Source organism: Bombina bombina, chromosome 11 (assembly GCF_027579735.1).
Source record: "Bombina bombina isolate aBomBom1 chromosome 11, aBomBom1.pri, whole genome shotgun sequence".
Taxonomy (NCBI): domain Eukaryota; kingdom Metazoa; phylum Chordata; class Amphibia; order Anura; family Bombinatoridae; genus Bombina; species Bombina bombina.
The window spans coordinates 59,240,874-59,261,040 of record NC_069509.1 but is presented as its reverse complement, the minus strand read 5'-3'; the positions used below and the strand labels follow the sequence as shown (position 1 = coordinate 59,261,040).

Genomic DNA, 20,167 nt, shown 5'->3' with positions numbered 1-20,167 from the left:
TGCATTCTACGCAGCCGCAGAGAAGGTAAGAGAGTAACTCTGCACCTCCACTGCAGTTCCCGGATCCAAGCGTGATCGGCAACCATTTGGAGTGTGTGGGCGCACACTCCTAAAGCCGTCCGCGACCCTCAGGAGGATGCTCATGACTAGGGTTGCCACCTGTCCCTTAAAATACAGAACACTTATAAGTTACACATGCTGCAGGGTGTACAGGGAGGAATATGGATAGTGCTGTCCAGAAACACAATACATGTTCCTCCATGCACACCCTGCAGTATGTGTAACTCATAAGTGTCTAGGAAAACATGGCTGAGGTGGCAACCCTACTCGCGACCCTCATTTGGGTTGCCACCATTCGTTTGGGTACCACTGGTCTACAGCAATAGAGTCCAGAAATATGGAATGCATCAGGATTTCTAAGGGCTTGCTTGCTGGACATTTACAAAATTTCCGGCTAGATTACGAGTTTTGCGTTATGCGTTATGGCTCTTTTTCACTACTGCTGGTATTAAGAGTTTTGCAGATATATCTGTACCGCACACTTTAAGTAACTACCGCAGCTTTCAAAAAGTCCTTTTTCAATGGGACTTCCATAGCGCCGGTATTACGAGTTTGCCTGTCCGGCCAAAAAGTGAGTGGTACAGCCTATACCATCAAGATCCATACCGTAAACTGAAAGTCAGTAGTTATGGGTTTTACGCTACAAAGCTGTAACATAAAACTCATAACTAAAGTGTTACAAAGTACACTAACACCAATAAACTACCTATTAACCCCTAAACCGAGGCCCTCCCGCATCGCAAACACTAAAATAAAATTATTAACCCCTAATCTGCCGCTCCCGACATCACTGCCACTATAATAAACATATTAACCCCTAAACGGCCATACTCCCGCATTGCAAACACTAGTTAAATATTATTAACCCCTAATCTGCTGTCCCTAACTGCAGCAATCTACATTACTGTTATTAACCCCTAATCTGCTGCCCCAAAAAATTGCCGCCATTATACTAAAGTTATTAACCCCTAAACCTAACCCTAAATCTAACCCTAACACCCCTAACTTTAACATAATTAAAATAAATCTAAATAAAAATTACAATTAATACCTAAATAATTCCTATTTAAAACTAAATACTTACCTATAAAATAAACCCTAAGCTAGCTACAATATAACTAATAGTTACATTGTAGCTATCTTAGGTTTTATTTTTATTTTACAGGTAAGTTTGTATTTATTTTAACTAGGTAGACTAGTTAGTAAATGGTTATTAACTATGTACTAGCTACCTAGTTAAAATAAATACAAACTTACCTGTAAAATAAAACCTAACTTGTTTTACACTAGCACCTAACCTTACACTACAATTAAATAAATTACATTAATTAAATACAATTAACTAAATTACAAAAAAATAAAAACTAAATTACACAAAATAAAAAAGAAAGGATCAAATATTTAAACTAATTACACCAAATCTAATAGCCCTATCAAAATAATAAATCCCCCCCAAAATAAAAAAAAACCTAGCCTAAACGTAACTGCCAATAGCCCTTAAAAGGGCCTTTTGCGGGGCATTGCCCCAAAGAAATCAGCTCTTTTAACTTTTACAAACAACCCCCCAACAGTAAAACCCACCACCCACACAACAAACCCCCCCAAATAAAATCTTATCTAAAAAACCTAAGCTCCCCATTGCCCTGAAAAGGGCATTTGGTGGGCTTTTTCAGCCCATACCCTAATCTAAAAATAAAACCCACCCAATAAACCCTTAAAAAAACCTAACACTAACCCTCTGAAGATCCACTTACAGTTTTTGAAGACAGGAGATCCATCCTCAACGAAGCAGGGAGAAGTCTTCATCCAAGCGGCAAGAAGTCCTCAACGAAACCAGGAGAATTCTTCATCCAAGCGGCAAGAAGTGGTCATCCAGATGGGCAGAAATCTTTATCCAGACGACATCTTCCAATGCGGAGCGGCTCCATCTTCAAGACATTAGACCCAGAGCATCCTCTTCTTCCAACGGCTACTGAAGAATGAATGTTCCTTTAAGGGACGTCATCCAAGATGGCGTCCCTTGAATTCTGATTGGCTGATAGAATTCTATCAGCCAATTGGAATTAAAGTTGAAAAAAATCCTATTGGCTGATGCAATCAGCCAATAGGACTGAGCTTCAATCCTATTGGCTGATCCAATCAGCCAATAGGATTGAGCTCGCATTCTATTGGCTGTTCCAATCAGCCAATAGGATTGAAGCTCAATCCTATTGGTTGATTGCATCAGCCAATAGGATTTTTTCAACTTTAATTCCGATTGGCTATCTTGGATGACGTCCCTTAAAGGAACCTTCATTCTTCAGTAGCCGTCGAAAGAAGAGGATGCTCCGCGCTGGATGTCTTGAAGATGGAGCCGCTCCGCATTGGAAGGATGAAGATAAAAGATGCCGTCTGGATGAAGACTTCTGCCAATCTGGAGGACCACTTCTTGCAGCTTGGATGAAGACTTCTCCCGGCTTCGTTGAGGACTTCTTGCCGCTTGGATGAAGACTTCTCCCGGCTTTGTTGAGGATGGATGTCGGGTCTTCAAAAACTGTAAGTGGATCTTCGGGGGTTAGTGTTAGGTTTTTTTAAGGGTTTATTGGGTGGGTTTTATTTTTAGATTAGGGTTTGGGCTGAAAAAGAGCTAAATGCCCTTTTAAGGGCAATGCCCATTCAAATGCCCTTTTCAGGGCAATGGGGAGCTTAGGTTTTTTAGATAGGATTTTATTTGGGGGGTTTGGTTGTGTGGGTGGTGGGTTTTACTGTTGGGGGGTTGTTTGTATTTTTTTTTTACAGGTAAAAAAAGATGATTTCTTTGGGGCAATGCCCGCAAAAGGCCCTTTTAAGGGCTATTGGCAGTTTAGTTTAGGCTAGGGTTTTTTTTATTTGGGGGGGGGCTTTTTTATTTTGATAGGGCTATTAGATTAGGTGTAATTAGTTTAAATATTTGATAATTTCTTTTTTATTTTGTGTAATTTAGTGTTTAATTTTTTTTTGTAATTTAGTTAATTGTATTTCATTGTAATTGATTTAATTGTAGTGTAAGGTTAGGTGTTAGTGTAAGACAGGTTAGGTTTTATTTTACAGGTAAATTTGTATTTATTTTAACTAGGTAGCTAGTAAATAGTTAACAACTATTTACTAACTAGTCTACCTAGTTAAAATAAATACAAACTTAGCTGTGAAATAAAAATAAAACCTCAGATAGCTACAATGTAACTATTAGCAGGGATAGGCACAGACAAAGGCTGTGGTGGACATTTTCCAAAGTACAGACCTTAGTGAAGGACACCAAGGTACATTTGAAATTAAAAACATTATTTTATAGTGCTGGGTGTTATTATACTGATGCAGATACCACTGACCCTATAACCAGCCCTCCTCTAGCTATACCCATGTGCCAGTGTCACTACTGTGTCATTATATAGTGCTGGGTGTTATTATACTGATGCAGATACCACTGACCCTATAACCAGCCCTCCTCTGGCTATACCCATGTGTCAGTGTCACTACTGTGTCATTATATAGTGCTGGGTGTTATTATACTGATGCAGATACCACTGATCCTATAACCAGCCCTCCTCTGGCTATACCCATGTGCCAGTGTCACTACTGTGTCATTATATAGCGCTGGGTGTTATTATACTGATGCAGATACCACTGATCCTATAACCAGCTCTCCTCTGGCTATACCCATGTGCCAGTGTCACTACTGTATCATTATATAGTGCTGGGTGTTATTATACTGATGCAGATACCACTGATTCTATAACTAGCCCTCCTCTGGCTATACCCATGTGCCAGTGTCATTATATAGTGCTAGGTGTTATTATACTGATGCAGATACCACTGATCCTATAACCAGCCCTTCTCTGGCTATACCCAATGTGCCAGTGTCACTACTGTGTCATTATATAGAGCTGGGTGTTATACTGATACAGATACCACTGATCCTATAACCAGCCCTCCTCTGGCTATACCCATGTGCCAGTGTCACTACTGTGTCATTATATAGTGCAGGGTGTTATTGTACTGATGCAGATACCACTGATCCTATAACCAGCTCTCCTCTGGCTATACCCATGTGCCAGTGTCACTACTGTGTCATTATATAGCGCTGGGTGTTATTATACTGATGCAGATACCACTGATCCTATAACCAGCCCTCCTCTGGCTATACCCATGAGCCAGTGTCACTACTGTGTCAAATAGCGCTGGGTGTTATTATACAGATGCAGATACCACTGATCCTATAACCAGCCCTCTTCTGGCTATACCCATGTGCCAGTGTCACTACTGTGTCTTTGTATAGTGCTTGGTGTTATTATACTGATGTAGATACCACTGATCCTATAACCAGCCCTCTTCTGGCTATACTCATGTGCCAGTGTCACTACTGTGTCATTATATAGGGCTGGGTGTTATTATAATGATGCAAATACCACTGATCCTATAACCAGCCCTCCTCTGGCTATACCCATGAGCCAGTGTCACTACTGTGTCATTATATAGTACTGGGTGTTATTATACTGATGCAGATACCACTGCTCCTATAACCATCCCTCCTCTGGCTATATCCATGAGCCAGTGTCACTACTGTGTCATTATATAGTGCTGGGTGTTATTATACTGATGCAGATACCACTGATCCTATAACCATCCCTCCTCTGGCTATATCCATGAGCCAGTGTCACTACTGTGTCATTATATAGTGCTGGGTGTTATTATACTGATGCAGATACCACTGATCCTATAACCAGCCCTCCTCTGGCAATACCCATGTGCCAGTGTCACTACTGTGTCGTTATCTAGTGCTGGGTGTTATTATACTGATGCAGATACCACTGACCCTATAACCAGCCCTCCTCTGGCAATACCCATGAGCCAGTGTCACTACTGTGTCATTATATAGTGCTGGGTGTTATTATACTGATGCAGATACCACTGATTCTAGAACCAGTCCTCCTCTGGCTATACCCATGTGCCAGTGTCACTACTGTGTCATTATATAGCGCTGGGTGTTATTATACTGATGCATGTACCACTGACCCTATAACCAGCCCTTGTCTTGCTATACTCATGTGCCAGTGTCACTACTGTGTCATTATATAGTGCTGGGTGTTATTATACTGATGCAGATACCACTGACCCTATAACCAGCCCTTGTCTGGCTATACCCATGTGCCAGTGTCACTACCGTGTCATTATATAGCGCTGGGTGTTATTATACTGATGCATGTACCACTGACCCTATAACCAGCCCTTGTCTGGCTATACGCATGTGCCAGTGTCACTACTGTGTCATTATATAGTGCTGGGTGTTATTATACTGATGCAGATACCACTGACCCTATAACCAGCCCTTGTCTGGCTATACGCATGTGCCAGTGTCACTACTGTGTCATTATATAGCGCTGGGTGTTATTATACTGATGCAGATACCACTGACCCTATAACCAGCCCTTGTCTGGCTATACCCATGTGCCAGTGTCACTACTGTGTCTTTGTATAGTGCTGGGTGTTATTATACAGATGCAGATACACATCCAGTATTTCACTCAGGCTTTATTTATTCCATAACTTATCACCCAATATCACTAGCTGTCTCTTGACAAGCCACTAACTTTATTCACACTAGATATTTTTTTTTATTCCTATTATTTAATCAGAAAGAAAATATATACTAAGTTTGTGGCGGGCACTGCAAGGGCTAGTCATGGACGCCAGTGTCCGTGTACAGACACCTTGCCTATCCCTAGCCGCCCTATCCCTATATTGTAGCTATCTTAGGGTTTATTTTACAGGTATGTATTTAGTTTTAAATAGGAATTATTTAGTTAATGATAGTAAGTTTTATTTAGATTTATTTTAATTATATTAAAGTTAGTGGGTGTTAGGGTTAGACTTAGGGTTAGGTTTAGGGATTAATAACTTTAGTATAGTGGCGGCGACATTGGGTGCGGCAGATTAGGGGTTAATAAGTGTAGGTAGGTGGCGGCGATGTCGGGGCGGCAGATTAGGGGTTAATAATTGTAATGTAGGTGGCGGCGACATTGGGGGTGGCAGATTAGGGGTTAATAAGTGTAATGTAGGTGGCGGCGATGTCGGGGCGGCAGATTAGGGGTTAATAATTGTAATGTAGGTGGCGGCGACGTTGGGGGCGGCAGATTAGGGGGCATATCTATCAAGCTCTGAATGGATCTTGAGGCCCCGTGTTTCTGGCGAGCCTGCAGGCTCACCAGAAACACCAGTTATGAAGCAGCGGTCTAAAGATGAGGCGGACAGGAATCGCCGGAATTCAACCCGATCGAGTACGATTAGGTTGATTGACACCCCTCTGCTGGCAGCCGATTGGCCGCGAGTCTGCAGGGGGCGGCATTGCACCAGCAGCTCTTGTGAGCTGCTGGTGCAATGCTGAATACGGAGAGCATATTGCTCTCTGCATTCAGCGATGTCTGTCGGATCAGGTTCGACAGACATATGATAAATAGGCCTCTAGGGGTTAATAAGTGTAATGTAGGTGTCGGCGATGTTGGGGGCAGAAGATTAGGGGTGTTTAGACTCGGGGTTTATGTTAGGGTGTTAGGTGTAAACATAACTTTTCTTTCCCCATAGGAATCAATGGGGCTGCGTTACGGAGCTTTACGCTCCTTTATTGCAGGTGTTAGGCTTTTTTTTAGCCAGCTACCCCCATTGATGTCTATGGGGAAATCGTGCACGAGCACGTAAAACCAGCTCAAAGCAGCGCTGGTATTTGGGTGCGGTATGGAGCTCAATGGAGCTCAACGCTGCCATATTGCCTGCTAACGCGGGTTTATGCAAACCTGTAATAACAGCGCTATAGGGAGGTGAGTGGTTGAAATAACTTGCAAGTTAGCACCGAGCCGCGCAAAACGCAAAACTCGTAATCTAGCCGTTTGTTAATTGTGGTAACACAATTGTTTTAAATGCTTTATAACGTATATTTTGTGCTCAGATTTTTTGCAATTCTGTTCTTAATTGCTGATGTATACTATCCATATAAAACTGTTGATTTTATTTCTCTTTAACTGGTGTAGAATAACAGCTCAAAAAATAAGACACATTTTGTAAAGTGCTTTGGAAATTTAGGCTGGTAATTTTTCTTTTCTTTAAATACTAAACATTTTATATACAAATCTCAAGGTGTTTACTGTCCCTTTTAAATGCTACAATCTTTGGAACAAACCTATTTAATTTTGGATCAAGAATTTTTATCCCTAACAGACACAACCAAGCTACAGTTTCTTCTTACAACACTTTTCATCTTCCACAAAACGCTAAAAGTTGATATTTTTAAATTGGCTTAAAGGGAGATAAAACAGTATGAACTAACAAAAGTTAGTTTACCTGCGAAACGATTTCAGTTTTCACCCCCCTGTTTAACCCCTTTAATTCAGGCATAGTTTTTTTTGCAGCAAGCTTCCCCCTGGGTATTTCCATATTTGGAAGGTGCTATACAGGCCATAGCTTCTGCAGAATGCACACGTGCACGGTAGGGGGCAGAGTTACGTGACAAAAGTAGTGCATATTATAATGCTGAAGCTTTCACAAAGCATGTGACATTCTCCCCATGTAAACAAGCAAGCCTCTTGGCAACAAGCAGTAACAGTACTTTCTGTCCCTCCTCAACCCCCCCCCCTTGCTTGCATAAGTAATTATCCTCACATACACATTTTGTTATATGATACCACAAGGTGTTAGTAATTTTGCAGATTTTTGGAAATTTTATTAAAATGCTTATAAGCTTTGTTTTTCTTCTCTTTTTTTTTTTACTCTTTTTTTTCACACACTGTTTTACCTCAATTGACCCTTTTATAATATGCACATGACTCAAATGTTTTATGGCACTTTAACTATCATTTTAAAGTAACATTTAACATTTAGAGATTGTAAAATGTCTATTTATATGGGGTTAAAAACTTTGCAATATACTTTCATTATTTTGTCCCCTTTAATTTAATTCTGAAAATTGTGGGATTTCCAATTTCTGTTATAAAGTGGAAGACTCCGGATATAACACTGCTATATTCCACACAGTCATTGGCTGAATACTCTAGCGACCTATTTATAGCTATCCCTGATTGGGATCAACAGAGAAAAAAACCAAGGTTACAACACTGTAGTACTTATTGCTTTCTGGCTGCTAACATTTTACACCCTTTATTTTTAATATGAAAACAACAAATATAATTTAAAAAGATACATCTTTGTATTAATTTGCAGCTAATCTTTGCTTTGAATATATCCTATCTAACATATCATTTGTGTTTAATGTAATTTTATTAAATGGTAAAATGTGTTAATTTTTTTTATTAAAATTTTACTTTTGTAAAGACTGAATCTTATTTAAAACTTATTCACAAAACCTGTTACACTCTTAAAGGTAAAATAATACTACTCCGTAAAGAACATTTGCAAGAACAGCTGGTTTCCCTTTATTGTAATTTTTTTATTCTAAGCATTTTTACACCATCCTATTTGCCCCATCTTAACCATGTGCTGGCTTCTAAGCTTGGAAAGAACTTGTTTCCTTCTAATGGCAAGCTTTTATGGCTCAGCGAACGAATAATACTTTTTTAGGGGTACAGCCAGGGGTCAACAGTGGGCCACAGGCACAGTCATAAATACTTATCTAAGGGGAGAGAAATACCAAATGAGATAATGAATGTTAAAAATGATACTAATCCAGTCCTCTCCCTACAGCCCAGCAACGGAAGGCCTGAATGTGGGCCTGAATACTCTGAGTCCGCGGACATCAATTCGCCCTCTCCTATACGATCGGGTTGATTGACACCCCCTGCCAGCGGCCGATTGCCTGCGAAATCTACAGGGGGCAGTATTGCACAATCAGTTCACAAGAACTGCTTGTGTAATGATAAATGCAGACTGCTTATGCTCTCTGCATTTATCGATGTGCGGAGGACATGATACGCTACATCGTATCATCTCCGCTCGCACATTAATAAATTGGCCCCTGTATGCGTTCAGTTATACTTCAAGGAAAGGAATACAATCGTAAAGAAATTAAGTCTGTTGTGAATTTAATGCTGTAAATTGTTATTAATTCACAAAATGTGCTGGTTTGCTGCTGATTTAAAACATTTGTTGGGCAAATCATATGGGACATCTGGCATAACTTATGATTTGATCATTGATAAAACAGATTAATCTCTTATTTGTGCAGCTGTCTCCATGGTTTATATGTTAATTGTAATTGTTGTAAACAAGGGAAATCATAACATTACATAATATAAAAACTAACGCATATAATTTTTTACATGCAAACTTCTATGAAAGGATTTCTGGGAAATATTAAGAATTAAAATGTTTTAGTAACATAATTTTTCAACACTATATAAGTATATTCAGCTGTACGTTTTCCCTTAGTCAGTTACCCTTTAATCCTAAACTTTGATCCAATTTAGAATATCTTGCAAAAGTTAAATTATTTCACTAATGCAACTTAAAAGGTTAAACTAATATATGAGGTAGACTCATTACATGCAAAGCAATATAGTTCAAGCCGTGATTTGTCATAATTGTGATGATTATGGCTTACAGCTCATGAAAACCCCAAATCCACAATCTAAGAAAATTAGAATATTACATGCAATCAATAAAACAAGGATTATACATAGAACAATATCAGACCTCTGAAAAGTATAAGCATGCATACTGTATGTACTCAGTACTTAGTTTGGGCCCCTTTTGCAGCAATTACTGCCTCAATGGCATGGAAGCTATCAGCCTGTGGCACTGCTGAGGTGTTATGGAAGACCAGGATGCTTCAATAGTGGCCTTCAGCTCTTCTGCATTGTTTGGTCTCATGTCTCTCATTTTTCTCTTGGCAATGCCCCATAGATTCTCTATGGGTTTTAGGTCAGGCGAGTTTGCTGGCCAATCAAGCACAGTAATTCCACGGTCATTGAACCAGGTTTTGGTGCTTCTGGTAGTGTGGGCAGGTGCCAAGTCCTGCTGGTAAATGAAGTCAGCATCCCCATAGAGCATGTCTGTGGAAGCATGAAGTGCTCCAAAATCTTCTGGTAGATGGCTGTGTTGACCCTGGACTTAATGAAGCACAGTGGACCAAAACCAACAAATGACATGGCTCCCCAAATCAAAACGTCACACTGGACTTCAAGCATCGTGCAGTGTGTGCCTCTCCACTCTTCCTCCATACTCTGGGTCCTTGGTTTCCAAATGAGATGCAAAATTTGCTCTCATCAGAAAAGAGGACTTTGGACCACTGAGCAACAGACCAGGTCTGTTTTTCTTTAGCCCAGGTAAGACGCTTCTGACGTTGTTTGTTGTTCAGGAGTGGATTGACAAGAGGAATACGACATTTGAAGCCCATGTCCAGGATCCGTCTGTGTGTGGTGGCTCTTGTGAAAGTCCCCAACACTTTTGAATGGTCTTTTCCTGACAATCCTCTCCAGGCTGCGGTCATCCCTGCTGCTTGTGCACCTTTCTCTTCCACACTTTTCCCTTCCACATAACTTTCTATTAATGTGCTTTGATACAGCACTTTGGGAACATCCAACTTCTTTTGCAATTACCTTTTGAGGCTTTCCCTCCTTATGGAGGGTGTCAGTGATGGTTTTCTGCACAACTGTCAGGTCAGCAGTCTTTCCCATGATTATGATTCCTACTGAACCAAACTGAGAGACCATTTAAAGGCTCAGGAACCCTTTGCAGGTGTTATGGCTTAATTAGCTGATTAGAGTGGGACACTTTGAGCCTAGAATATTGCACCTTTTCACAATATTCTAATTTTCTGAGATTGTGGATTTGGGGTTTTCATGAGCTGTAAGCCATAATCATCACAATTACGACAAATCACGGCTTGAACTATCTTGCTTTGCATGTAATGAGTCTATCTCATATATTAGTTTCACCTTTTAAGTTGCATTAGTGAAATAAATGAACGTTTGCACGATATTCTAATTTTTCGAGTTTCACCTGTACATTGCACTCCAGAGGAGGCTCATAACAAGCACAGAGAGCGTACAAAGAGGCCAAGAGAGGTTCTTCAGGAGCCAAGAGAGGTTACACAATCGTAGCATAGAGCTGCAGAGGGACATGGCAGCATCATTAAGTGCGAGTGTTCAAAACCAGTCACAGATGATGCAAAGTCGCGTAAAATCTGGCAGCGGAGGATTTTGCGGGCGACGCTGCATATGTAATGGAACCCCTGCAGTTGTAGCCAGGCAAAGGACTTGATAAATCGATCCCTCTGAAGTGTATAGTATTCTGCAGAGGTTTACTCTACATTTATGGACTTGGTGTTCTGCAATCAGGCTGCTTACACTGGAGGTGTTTTTTCCCCTTGCATTCTAAGCTGCTGCAGTCTAGTATACAGCTCCAGGTTTCAACTTTTTGCTAACATTTGCAGATCTTAACTATATTCTTCTTTATTTAAAGGGATATGAAACCCAAATTTTTTCTTTCACAATTCAGATAGAGCATGTTATTTTAAGCAACATTCTAATTTACTCCATTATAAATTTTTCTTTGTTCTCTTGAAACAAAGTGCTACTCAAGTGCTGAACTAAAAATGGGCTGGCTCCTAAGCTTACAATCCTGCTTTTCAAATAAAGATACCAAGAGAATGAAGAAATTGACTGAAAAGAATAGATTATAGGAATAAATTATAAATTTGCTTAAAATTGCATGCTCTGAATCATGAAAGAAAGAAAAAGGGACACTCAGGTTAAATTAAAATTTCATGATTTTGATACAGCATGTAATTTTAAACAACTTTCCAAATTACTTCCATTAAAAAAAATGTGCACAGTCTTTTATATTTACACTTTTTGAGTCACCAGATCCTAATGAGCATGTGCAAGAATTCACAGACTATACTTATATGCATTTGTGATTGGCTGATTGCTATCACATGGTACAAGGGGAGTGGAAATATACATAACTTTGAAAATTGTTATAAAAAAATATACTACTCATTTGAAGTTCAGACTAAGTACTATTGCATTGTCTTGTTATCTTGCATTTGTTGATTATGCAAATCTAATGTGTTGACTGGTCCTTTAAGTGATAGTACAGAACGGAGATTTTTCAGTCAAGACCTGCAAACACTTTAGGACAGATTCCTTCCTCACATAAATTTGTGCTAAATTTATAAATACATTTCAAAAATAGTATTTATTTGGGCTCAAACTTCCCATACAAAGTGGCACATTTGACTACTAAAAAGCAGGGATGGAAAAATGTGTCAATAGTTTACCAGTCGGGGAAAAAGTTACTAATTTGCATTATTTAAAAAAAAAATAAAAAAAAACAGAATTTATGTTTACCTGATAAATTTCTTTCTCCTACGGTGTATCCGGTCCATGGCTTCATCCTTTCTTGTGGGATATTCTCAATCCCTACAGGAAGTGGCAAAGAGAGCACACAGCAGAGCTGTCCATATAGCTTCCCTCAGGCTCCGCCCCCCCCATTCATTCGACCGACGGTTAGGAGAAAAAGGAGAAACCATAGGGTGCAGTGGTGACTGTAGTTTACAAAAAAATAAATTTAAACCTGACCAAAATGCCAGGGCGGGCCGTGGACCGGATACACCGTAGGAGAAAGAAATTTATCAGGTAAACATAAATTCTGTTTTCTCCTACATTGGTGTAACCGGTCCACGGCTTCATCCTTACTTGTGGGAACCAATACCAAAGCTTTAGGACACGGATGAAGGGAGGGAACAAGTCAGGTAACCTAAACGGAAGGCACCACTGCTTGCAAAACCTTTCTCCCAAAAATAGCCTCCGAAGAAGCAAAAGTATCGAATTTGTAAAATTTGGCAAACGTATGCAGTGAAGACCAAGTCGCTGCCTTACAAATCTGTTCAACAGAAGCCTCATTCTTGAAAGCCCATGTGGAAGTCACAGCTCTAGTAGAGTGAGCTGTAATTCGTTCAGGAGGCTGCCTTCCAGCAGTCTCATAAGCCAACCGGATGATGCTTTTCAACCAGAAAGACAGAGAGGTCGCAGTCGCCTTTTGACCTCTCCTCTTGCCAGAATAGACGACAAACAAGGACGATGTTTGTCTGAAGTCTTTAGTTGCTTTTAGATAAAACTTTAAAGCACGAACCACATCAAGATTGTGTAACAGACGTTCCTTGTTAGAAACTGGATTAGGACACAGAGAAGGAACAACTATTTCCTGGTTGATATTCTTATTGGAAACCACTTTTGGAAGAAAACCAGGTTTGGTACGTAAAACGACCTTATCTGTATGAAACACCAGATAGGGTGAATTACACTGCAAGGCAGACAATTCAGAAACTCTTCTAGCAGAAGAAATAGCTACTAAAAACAAAACTTTCCAAGATAGTAACTTAATATCTATGGAATGTAGAGGTTCAAACGGAACCCCTTGAAGAACTGAAAGAACTAAATTTAGACTCCATGGAGGAGCCACAGGTCTGTAGACAGGCTTGATTATGACTAAAGCCTGTACAAATGCCTGAACATCTGGCACGGCTGCCAGACGCTTGTGTAATAAAACAGACAGAGCAGATATCTGTCCTTTTAAGGAACTAGCTGACAGACCTTTCTCCAATCCTTCTTGGAGAAAAGATAATAACCTTGGAATTCTAATCTTACTCCATGAGTAACCCTTGGATTCGCACCAGCAAAGATATTTCCACCATATCTTATGGTAAATTTTCCTGGTGACAGGCTTTCTAGCCTGGATCAGAGTATCTATAACTGATTCCGAAAACCCACGCTTAGCTAGAATTAAGCGTTCAATCTCCAAGCAGTCAGTTGCAGAGAAACAAGGTTTGGATGTTCGAATGGACCTTGAATTAGAAGGTCCTGCCTCAAAGGCAGCTTCCATGGTGGAACCGATGACATATTCACCAGGTCTGCATACCAAGTCCTGCGTGGCCACGCAGGAGCTATCAGAATTACTGAAGCCTTCTCCTGTTTGATCCTGGCTACTAGCCGGGGGAGAAGGGGAAACGGTGGAAAGACATAAGCTAGATTGATTGATCAAGGCGCTACTAAGGCATCTACCAATGTCGCCTTGGGATCCCTGGACCTGGACCCGTAACGTGGAACTTTGGAGTTCTGACGTGACGCCATCAGATCCAGATCTGGAATGCCCCATAGCTGGGTCAGCTGAGCAAAAACCTCTGGGTGGAGTTCCCATTCCCCCGGATGGAAAGTCTGACGACTCAGATAATCCGCTTCCCAGTTGTCCACTCCTGGGATGTGAATTGCTGATAGATGGCAGGAGTGATCCTCTGCCCATTTGATTATCTTGGATACCTCCCTCATCGCCAGGGAACTCTTTGTTCCCCCCTGATGATTGATGTACGCTACAGTCGTCATGTTGTCCGACTGAAATCTGATGAATTTGGCCTCCGCTAGTTGAGGCCATGCCTGGAGCGCATTGAATATCGCTCTCAATTCCAAAATGTTTATCGGGAGAAGAGATTCTTCCCAAGACCATAGACCCTGAGCCTTCAGGGACTCCCAGACCGCGCCCCAGCCTAAGAGGCTGGCGTCGGTCGTGACAATGATCCACTCCGGTCTTCGGAAACTCATTCCCTGAGACAGGTGATCTTGAGACAACCACCAGAGGAGTGAGTCTCTGGTTTTCTGGTCCATCTGAATCTGGGGAGACAAATCTGCATAATCCCCATTCCATTGTTTGAGCATGCACAGTTGCAATGGTCTTAAATGAATTTGAGCAAAGGGAACCACGTCCATTGCCGCAACCATTAGTCCTATTACCTCCATGCACTGAGCTATGGAGGGTTGAGGAATGGATTGAAGAACTCGACAAGTGTTCAAAAGTTTTAATTTCCTGACCTCTGTCAGAAAGATTTTCATTTCTACCGAGTCTATTATTGTTCCCAGGAAGGGAACCCTTGTGAACGGGGACAGAGAACTTTTTTCTATGCTCACCTTCCACCCGTGAGACCTTAGAAAGGCTAGAACAATGTCCGTATGAGCCCTTGCTTTGTGAAAGGACGACGCCTGTATTAAAATGTCGTCTAGGTAAGGTGCTACTGCAATGCCCCTTTGCTACTAGTTAGAGCGGCAAAGAGAATGACTGGGGGGGCGGAGCCTGAGGGGAGCTATATGGACAGCTCTGCTGTGTGCTCTCTTTGCCACTTCCTGTAGGGATTGAGAATACCCCACAAGTAAGGATGAAGCCGTGGACTGGATACACCAATGTAGGAGAAAAAGTTTTTTGCTCATGATCTGCAAATTCTTACGTATTTAGACTACTCTGAACTCTTTTGGCCCTGGTACATTGGGTACTTTTTTGAGAAATGTCACAACTATCTTTTCTTTTTATTTTGTAAGCCAAGGAATTAGACAGCCAACATATAAACAGCACTCTAGTATTAGAGTTTATACAGTCTATGGTGATCCTAGGATTATATTCCAGGCAAATTACAACACGGATTTGCCAAGAGCTATATGAAGGTAAAAGCTCCTGCTATTTCTTTCTTCTGTTGCTTCATTCTAGCTGTGCATCCAGATGCCCTTACTTTAAAGGCCTGACTTCTTATGACCTCAATAGTGTCCTAAAACCAATCCAGCATCTCTAAAAATGCCATTACTTGATTTATAATGCAAAATTGGAAAAAATACTTCTCTTATTTTGATACAAACGCTTATAACTAAACAAATACAGTGGGGAAAAAAAGTATTTAGTCAGCCACCAATTGTGCAAGTTCTCCCATTTAAGAAGATGAGAGAGGCCTGTAATTTTCATCATAGGTATACCTCAACTATGAGAGACAAAATGTGGAAACAAATCCAGACAATCACATTGTCTGATTTGGAAAGAATTTATTTGCATATTATGGTGGAAAATAAGTATTTGGTCAATATCAAAAGTTCATCTCAATACTTTGTTATATATCCTTTGTTGGCAATGACAGAAGTCAAACAATTTCTGTAAGTCTTCACAAGGTTGTCACACACTGTTGCTGGAATATTGGCCCATTCCTGCAATCAGATCTCCTCTAGAGCAGTGATGTTTTGGGGCTGTCGCTGGGCAACACAGACTTTCAACTCCCTCCAAAGGTTTTCTATGGGGTTGAGATCTGGAGACTGGCTAGGCCACTCCAGGACCTTGAAATGCTTCTTACGAAGCCACTCCTTTGTTGCCTGGGTGGTGTGTTTGGGATCATTGTCATGCTCAAAGACCCAGTCACGTTTCATCTTCAATGCCCTTGCTGATGGAAGGAGGTTTGCACTCAAAATCTCACGATACATGGCCCCATTCATTCTTTCATGTACACGGATCAGTCGTCCTGTTCCCTTTGCAGAGAAACAGCCCCAAATCATGATGTTGCCACCCCCATGCTTCACAGTAGGTATGGTGTTCTTTGGTTGCAACTCAGCATTCTCTCTCCTCCAAACACGACGAGTTGTGTTTCTGCCAAACAGTTCTACTTTGGTTTTATCTGACCATATGACACTCTCCCAATCCACTTCTGGATTATCCAAATGCTCTCTAGCATACTTCAGATGGGCCCGGACATGTACTGGCTTAAGTAGGGGGACACGACTGGCACTGCAGGATCTGAGTCCCTGGCAGCGTAGTGTGTTACTGATGGTAGCCTTTGTTACGTTGGTCCCAGCTCTCTGCAGGTCATTCACTAGGTCCCCTCGTGTGGTTCTTTGATGTTTGCTCACCGTTCTTGTGATCATTTTGACTCCAAGGGGTAAAATCTTGCACAGATCGAGGGAGATTATCAGTGGTCTTGTATGTCTTCCATTTTCTAATTATTGTTCCCACAGTTGATTTCTTCACACCAAGCTGCTTGCCTATTGCAGATTCAGTCTTCCCAGCCTGGTGCAGGCCTACAATTTTGTTTCTGGTGTCCTTCAACAGCTCTTTGGTCTTAACCATAGTGGAGTTTGGAGTGTGACTGTTTGAGGTTGTGGACAGGTGTCTTTTATACTGACAACAAGTTCAAACAGGTGCCATTAATACAGGTAATGAGTGGAGGATAGAGGAGCCTCTTAAAGAAGAAGATACAGGTCTGTGAGAGCCAGAAATCTTGCTTGTTTGTAGGTGACCAAATACTTATTTTCCACCATAATATGCAAATAAATTATTTCCAAATCAGACAATGTGATTGTCTGGATTTGTTTCCACATTTTGTCTCTCATAGTTGAGGTATACCTATGATGAAAATTACAGGCCTCTCTCATCTTCTTAAGTGGGTGAACTTGCACAATTGGTGGCTGACTAAATACTTTTTTGCCCCACTGTACCTTTAAAGTGAATGTAAAGTTGAATGAATGAGTGCCCGGTTTTTAAAAATACTATTAAAAACATGGTCACATTCCTTCATTCATTAAACTTTACATTGCAGCTTTTTTTAAAAATACTTACCTTTTTTCTTTAGCAAATCCAGACCAGCGATACTCTGCCTGCAGCTCCGCTGTACGTAGCACCTCAATAACGAAACTGGCTTCCTCCAATCATTGCTTGGCCTCATAAACTGGACGCTCTGGAGTGCACGCCATGATTGGAGGAAGCCGGTTTTGCCATTGCTGTGCTAAGTACAGAGGAGCTGCGGGAGGAGGATCGCCGGTCTGGTTTTGCTAAAGAAAAAAGTATTGCAATGTAAAGTTTAATGAATGAAAGTGCCACTGTTTTTAATAGGATTTTTAAAAACCGGGCACTCATTCATTTAACTTTGCTTTCAGTTTAAGCAAAGCTCATAGAGTTCCTTACTCATTGCAGGTACAAGGCTAGAAAGCAAGTGGTCAGGATTACAGGACAACAGACTTGATTCTAGAGAGGGACAAAGCAACATGAAACACAATTATAGGTAAATAGACACTGGCTGTACATTTGAAGTGAATGGACACAAGGAATAGGCTTGATTACAGGGATAACGTGCTGTTTCAGACAGCAAATAGGGTCACAAAACGTATACTTTATTTAAAGGGACAGTAAAGTCCAAATTAAACTTCAATGATTCAGATAGGGTATGTTATTTTAAACAACTTTCCAATTTACTTTTATCATCAGATTTGCTTTGTTCTCTTGGTATTCTTAGTTCAAAGCTAGACCTAGGTAAGCTCATATGCTAATTTCTAAGCCCTTGAAGGCCGCCTCATATCTGAATGCATTTGACAGTTTTTTACAACTAGAGGGCATTGGTTCATGTTTGCCATATAGATAACATTGTGCTCATGCCCATTGAATTACCTAGGAGTCAGCACTGATTCACTAAAATGCAAGTCTGTCAAAGGAACTGAAATAAGGGGGCAGTCTGCAGAGGCTTAGATACAAGGTAATCACAGAGGTAAAAAGTTTATTAATATAACCGTGTTGGTTGTGCAAAACTGGGGAAATGGTAATAAAGGGATTATCTATCTTTTTAAATAATAACAATTCTGGTGTAGACTGTCCCTTTAAGAGTTAGCACTGATTGGCACAATTGCATGTCTGTCAAAAGAACTGAGATAAGGGGGCAGTCTGCAGAAGCTTAGATACAAGGTAATCACAGAAGTAAAGTGTATTAATATAACTGTTGTTTATGCAAAACTGGGGAATGGGTAATAAAGGGATTATCTGTTGTTTTAAACAATAACATTTTTGGTGTTTACTGTCCCTATAAGAAGGAAGTTGAACAGCAGCAACTAAAAACAGTATAGACTTCTAGTAGTGTGTCACAAGCTATGACTACTGGGGAACATGAGCAGTCTGTGTCACTAGAAAATAGATTGCTTTGATACCGGACACCTGCACATAGGTTACTATACTACTGGAGACCAGGTATGACTGGGACATGAAACTTGAAAATGGCTTCATTCTCTTTTTATCCTTTATGCTGAAGAAGCAGCAATGCGCTATTAGGAACTAGCTGAACACAGGTGACCCAATGCTTACAGGCATATATGTGCAGCCACCAATCAGCACCTAGCTCTCAGCAGTTCATTACTGCTTGTGACAAATTATATCAACAGTACCATACCAGCTGGGAATTCCAATAGTGCATAGTCTGAGGGGTATCAGTAGAGCGCTGGTACAAAGAGGATACCACACAACTTACAAAATGAAAAGATCCTTCGTTCTTTTCAGGATAGTTTTAGTGTTAGGAGGGTTGGAGTAAGTGCGCTAAAAAAGCTAAAGGTATCAAATAAAATTTAGCTCCTTCTTAGTTGTCGCTTAATATAAAATTTAAAAAGAGATTTTTTTTATATAAAATTTGGAACAGACGTCCTAAAATTTGCTTATACTTTGTTTCAATGAGCATTGGTCAGAGAAAAAGATTGTAATATTTGTGGTTATATGTGCTAAAATTACTCAAATGGTAATTAATTGTTTAAAATTAAAAAGAAACCTTTCTGAGTGATAAGTGAAAGTGTCACTGTAGAAAAAAAGAACTAATGTGAAAAAATAATTTGTTACTAGTGCTAAAAAATTATTGCGTGTGAAAACTATTCACATTGAGTAATGCAAATTATTAATAAAAGCTAAAGTAGCTAAAAAACTATATGACAAAGGTGAATGTGTGTGTTCTTTTTAATTTTAAACAATTAATTACCATTTGAGTAATTTTAGCACATATAACCACAAATATTAGACTCTTTTTCTCTGACCACTGCTCAATGAAACAAAGTATTAGCAAATTTTAGGACGTCTGTTACAAATTTTATATAAAAAAATCTCTTTTTAAATTTTATATTAAGCAACAACTAAGAAGGAGCTAAATTTTATTTGATACCTTTAGCTTTTTTTAGCGCACTTACTCCAACCCTCCTAACACTAATTCCAATAGTGCAGCAAGGTCTCGACCCCACGCTGTCACAATGAGCCTGTGGGGCTGATTTATCATTTGGCGGACATGATCCGCTGTAGCGATCATGTCCGCCAGACATCGCTGAATGCCGACAGCATACGCTGTAGGCATTTAGCATTACACAAGCAGTTCTGGTGAACTGCTTGTGCAATGCCGCCCCCTGCAGATTCAGCAGGGGGTGTCAATCAATCCGATCGTATGAGATCGGGCGGATTGATGTCCACAGCCTCAGAGGCGGCGGACGAATTAAGGAGCAGCGGTCTTAAGACCGCTGCTTCTTAACTTCTGTTTCCTGCGAGCCTAGAG

The 20,167-nt window shown here is 40.5% G+C and overlaps 1 protein-coding gene and 1 long non-coding RNA gene across 2 annotated transcripts in view; both read left to right on the top strand.

Annotated features, from left to right (window-relative positions):
* Window positions 1–20,167, top strand: part of LOC128641844 (serine hydroxymethyltransferase, cytosolic-like) — a 147,500-nt gene that overhangs the window by 122,084 nt on the left and 5,249 nt on the right. The gene's annotated exons all lie outside the window — the stretch shown is intronic.
* Window positions 4,663–8,396, top strand: LOC128641845 (uncharacterized). Its single transcript, XR_008399589.1, has 2 exons — window positions 4,663–6,134; window positions 6,185–8,396. It is a non-coding gene; the product is annotated as an uncharacterized LOC128641845 (long non-coding RNA).